Here is a 6342-nt window from a genome sequence, read left to right as displayed (position 1 = left end):
AAAAACACACATTTTTTTAATAATTTTTTATTAAAATCGCTACTTTTGGTATAAAATAAGTTTTTTTATTTTTTTAGATTTACTAAGGAAAAGTTGAGATTTTAATCAAAAAATATTAAAAAAAAATTATTTTTGTGTTTTTTTTATATATTTTTTAGGTATTTTTGGTTTTTTTTCACATTGGTTCTCGCGGTTCTCGTAATAAAGGGTGGTTCCTAACGGATCCTTCTCATATATATATATATATATACATGTGTGTGTGTGTGTGTGTGTGTGTGTGTGGATAGGGTAAAATGAAAACTTATACGAGTTGTGAGAATTTAGTAAACTCGGTCTTATGAAAGGTTTTTTCAAAAAAAAAATTTATTTCAAAAATCTTAAAAAAATCAACCCCCCTCTCCCAAAAAAAACTTGGTCTTTTTTTTTTCATTTACTTACGGCAGTCGCAAATACTGTAAAAAATGATGTCATGCTTATGTAATTAATTTTTACAACTGTTGTAAGGGGTCGGAAAACACCACTTCGAATTTGTTTATTTTAATTTTTTTACGGTAGTCCTTCTAAACATTTTAACTTAGGGGTGTGAAAAAATGGGGGCAAAACTCGCACGAGAAGACCGAGTTCTCTAAGTTCTCACAACTAGGGGGAATTTTCCCTTGATCTTGATCCTATATATGTTTTTGTGTAGATATATATAATGCAGGGTTCAAATGAGAAGAAAAAATTTGTAAGAATAAAAAGAATAAGTTTTAAACCAATAGAAATGCTTCATTTTACTTCATTTAATATGTGTATTTATTGTTATTAATAAGGGCAAATAGGTAAATTTCTAATTGTAATTAATTAGCTAACTAATTAAACTTGTAACTCACTTTTAAATATATTCTTTCAAGATAAATAATTTAGGGTGAAGGACAATTTTCGACATGTGTAGGATAAATTTTAGTATATGTGTAGGATAAATTTTTAAATGTGCATGATAAATTTAAATATGCGTAGTGTAAATTTCGGTAAGTGTAAGATACATGTAGGATAAAATTTTAAATGTGTAGGATAAAATGTTTTTTGCTTTATTAATTAGAGATGACATAATTAATGGGAGGAGTTATAAACTATTTAATGTTTTACCATTATGTCTTTTCTTCTCTTTCTTCCCACATTAAATTGCTTCTCAAATGAACCTTCCCCTATATATATACATATAGGGCAATGCTCTACAAGAAACCTTAGATTTTTAGAAAACCTTGAAAACCCATCAAATGGCCTACATTTGGCCACATGTCCCACCCAACTTCATCTCTTTTTTTGCTTTTGAGGGCACTATGGTAAATTGACATATGCCTACCCCACCCTAAAGATCTATTTGACATCATCATTAATGTACCCATCACATCATTCTCATCCTTCATCCTCCATTTCGTTTAGTTTATTTCAAATTAATTTTTTTTTTAAAATATCTTCATCTTCCTAAACAAGTTCTTTAACACTAGATCCACCATTAATATACTATGGAGCATTCAACTTCCTAAACAAGGTCTTTACTTCGATCTTTACCCACCTCACATCTAGATGTACTTTCAAAACTCCATTTCTTTACCTTTTAGCTTCCCCCATTTTCAAAACTCCATGAACTTCATCTCTGTTTGATGAAAGCTGATTCCGGGTGTGTTCATCTTCATATCACGTCGTCATCTTCATCTCAGGTGTGCTCATGCTTGTTGAAAGCTGATTTATAGAGTGAGAAACAACAATCTTCATCATGTTCATCAAGAACACCAAGAATACACAAATATAAGCAAGTTGGAAGATCTTCATCGTGTTCATCACACGGTTCTAGATCCGGTTAGTGTTTTAGAGAGAGAAAGTTGCTGCTTTAGAGAGAGAAACAACAATCTCTTGAGTATTTTATTTTGAAAAATCATTTTCACAATTGATGTTTTTGTTAAAATAGTTGTTAATAGTTTTTTATGTAATGGTTGTTTTAGAGAGGAACATGTTTTTTTGGTTAAAATGGTTCTAAAAAGTGGTGAGTGTTTATGTAATTTGTAGGTTTTTATTTTTGTGTTAAAAAGTTTGTGTTTGGTTTGGTTGCTTGTTTAGGGCTTTTGATCTCTGAACAGTAATTGTTTTTTGTTGGTTTGCTTAATTCTCAAACAATGTGGATCTGATTGCAATTTTGAACATCGTCATACCCTAATACATGTTAAACTTTATCCTATTAGACATAGCCATACAGTTTAAATTATTATAGTTATGACGTGTTTAACACATGCCCGGTTTTTTTATTTTTAGACGTCTAATAATCGGCACATCTGTTTTTAAAAACGAAAAGCCATGTTTGTCTTACAGCTCAACCAACGTAACACGTGTTATAGTCTGAACTCCTGTTTCACAGCTAAGCCAAGTTTGTCTTACAGCACAACTAATGTAACCCGTGTTATAGTCTGAACTTCTGGCTATGAATGTGTTAATATTTATGTCTGGTTAACGACTTAACGGTTATCTTATCTTTTTGTTATTAGGACGGTGATGGATTCAAGGGAAATAAGATCCAATTCTCGGGACCGTTTGGTTTCGTCAAACGTGGATCAGATGCTCAAGGATCATTACCATGTTTATGTTACAACACAACACAACTAACACGTGTTATAGGTTGAACTTCTCGGACATGCATGTGTTACATGTGACATAAAACCTATGTACAACGTAACACGTGTTACGTGTGACATGAAAACACATTTTTATAACTTCCCTGGCATACGCACACCAACATCATGGTGTTTTGCAAACCATCTTCATATACATGAATACAAGTCGGGTTATAATGGATGCTTACATGTTATTATATGTATACAAGTGGGGTTACAACAAGATTACGATATTAACTAAGCTCACCATTAAACTCATCGCCCCCGTCGACTGTTTTCACCCTTGTCACATGTTAAGAAATTACATGTTCCGAACAGATAAATTGTATCACATGTTAGATCAGTATATACACATCATGGTGTTTTGTAAACCACTAGCGTATACATGAATACATGTCTGGTTACAAAAAGATTATAACAGAGGCTTAACACATGTTATACATTCCAAAATTTGCAAAACAAATGACCCGTTTCATATTATATATTCCAAAATTACCGGTACATCATTTTCTTAGTGCTATGTATTTTTGTTTACTAGTAATATGTAATGTGAGACTCTTATTGTTTTGTCTAGTACATGATGTTAAAACGGTATGGACTTAACACATTCTGGAAGTCTTAACACACGTTATAAAAGAGGCTTAACACACGTTATATCAGGTATACTATGTTGTTATTAAGTTACTATTAGAGTTTATGCATCTATTCTGGAAGTCTTAACACACGTTATAATAGAGGCTTAACACACGTTACACATGTTACAGTATGTATATACAAATCATGGTGTTTTGGAAACCACTAGCTTATACATGACACCATATTGGGTTAAACCAAGATTATAACAGAGGCTTAACACATGTTATCCCAGGTATACGGTGTTACAATATTTACCTGTATGTTCCATATTAACTTGTACACGTGTTACGATCAGTATATGCACATCATGGTGTTTTGCAAACCACTTTCATATACATTAAACAAGTCGGGTTATAATGGATGCTTACATGTTATCATATGTATACAAGTGGGGTTACAACAAGATTACGTTATTGTACAAGTGGGGTTACAACAAGATTACGATATTAACTAAGCTCACCATTAAACTTATAGCCCCCGTCGACTGTTTTTACCCTTGTCACATGTTAAGCAATTACATGTTCCGAACAGACAAATTGTAAAACATGTTAGATCAGAGGCTTAACACATGTTACAAAAAGATTATAACAGAGGCTTAACACATGTTATACATTCCAAAATGTTATCCCAGGTATACGGTGTTACAATATTTACTTGTATGTTCCATATTAACTTGTACACGTGTTACGATCAGTATATGCACATCGTGGTGTTTTGCAAACCACTAGCTTATACATGAATACAAGTCGGGTTACATCATGGTGTTCTGTTACAGCATGAACCACCAACACATGCTATTAATGAATGAAGACTTCTTTTCCAAAGGATGTGACTTATTCAATTTCCTCGCATTAACGTCGCCTACATCCATCCAGCTGGTCAATTGAATATCTTTTATGGATCTGTTTTTGTAAATCAACACACGTTACATATCATTCTAACATGTGCTTAACACATGTTATGGGTATGTCTCTATAAATCAAGCAACCCAACAAAAAAAACAATTATTGTTAAGATCAAAAGCCCTAAACAAGCAACCAAACCAACAAAAAAACCTGTTTAAAATCTCACCCTAAAGTTTTGGATTTATTTAAAATACATGAACATTAACCATTACTAGAACATGCATTAACTTCGCCTACATCCATCCAGCTTGTCAATTGAATATCTTTATGGGTTTGTTTTTGTAAATCAACACACATTATATAACATTCTAACAGGGGGCTTAACACATGTTATGGGCTTGAGTCTGTGAATCAAGCAACCAAACAAAAAAACACTTACTGTTCAGATCAAAAACCCAAACAAGCAACCCAAACCAACAAAAAACAGCTACTGTTAAGATCAAAAGCCCCTAACAAGCAACCAAACCAACAAAAAAACTCGTTCAAAATCTCATCCTAAAGTTTTTGATTTATTTAAAATACAAAATCATATTAACAACCATTACTAAAACACTTTCAGCACACAAAAACATATTAATAACCATTTCAACACAAAATCAAGTGTGAAATGATATTTCAAGAACACTTACCGGATCTATAACCGTCCGATGAACACGAAGAAGATCTTCAAACCTTCTTCTCACACACACACTCATGCGTGTGTCTTGTTCTCTCTCTAAAACAACATACTTCAAACTTCTTCTCTCTCACACACTTGTATGTGTGTTCTTGGTGTTATAGATGAACATGATGAAGATTGTTGTTTCTCTCTCTAAAACAAAAAAATTCATCTCTCTAAAAACCTTCATCCTGCCGTCGTTCTCTCTCTAAAACAACAATCTTGAAACATTTTCTCTTCACACGATGTAGATCTGAACTTGAAGATCGAAACTTTCTCTCTCTAAAAACATTCATCTTGTCATCGTTCTTCTCACACACACACTCGTGCGTGTGTCTTTGTGATTTTTTCAGACCACATGATGCTGAAATTATCTTCAAATGAAGATCACCATTGAAGGATCACCATTGAAGACTATGAAGCTTTTCTCTTTCACATGATGAAGAAAGAGGAGAGAGATAATAGTGTATTGAAAGATTTGACTAGAAGAAAGAGGAGAGAGATGATGATACTAGTGGGTTTTGTTATTTCTAATGCCAAAAAGTGTTTTTCTTCTACCGAAAATGCCCTTCCAGCATCATTAATGTGTATTATAAGATTTCTTTTAATTCTAATTCTTACCAAAATGATGAGAGCCATTGATCAAGTTAGATGAAAGCTAATCAATGGATGACAATGGGTTTGCATAGTTTTCTTAAAAAGATAGAGTTTCTTATTTAGCCAAGCCCTATATATATATATATATATATATATATATATATATATATATATATATATATATATATATATAGGGTTAGGTTAACGTACAAATGCCCTTATCGTACATTACGTACGCTACAATCTCAGCCCTCAGATCATCTTCCGGCGTTGAAATCGCATGTTGTTTTTTTTGTAACAATTTCACATGTTAGTTTTTTAACATGCGATTTCATCAAAAATACCACATGCGAAATTGTTACAAAAAACCAACATGCGATTTCATCAAAATTATCACATGCGATTTCATCATGCTATTTTAACACATGCGAATTCACTATATCGTACGTAATGTACGATAAGGAGATTTGTACCATACTCTTTACCTATATATATATATATAGAGAGAGAGAGAGTGGGATTTGGCTAGAAAGCCTAAGTTTCCTAGAATGTCTAGGAAGTAATAGGAAGGTGACATGTGGCATGGAGGGTTTCTAATAAAAAGAGCATTTGTGTAATTTGAATATTATTTTAATTATGAATTATATTATTAGGATAACTAACTTACCAGATAATTATGGAAACTAAATATCTCATTAAATTCAAATTGACAGTTTTAATTTAAATCATACAATCCATGCAACATATTCACATGTAATTCGTAAATCTGTTCTTTCACAACATCTTTACCAGCAATGATTTTTGCTGGAGGATTTCTTGATTTCTTGACATTGTATTTTACTAGCAAACAGACTAATACCATTGAGTATTAAACTTTTTTTTGTTTGATTTGCTAGAA

Source organism: Helianthus annuus, chromosome 13 (assembly GCF_002127325.2).
Source record: "Helianthus annuus cultivar XRQ/B chromosome 13, HanXRQr2.0-SUNRISE, whole genome shotgun sequence".
NCBI lineage: Eukaryota > Viridiplantae > Streptophyta > Magnoliopsida > Asterales > Asteraceae > Helianthus > Helianthus annuus.
Note: the sequence above shows the minus strand (reverse complement) of the source record.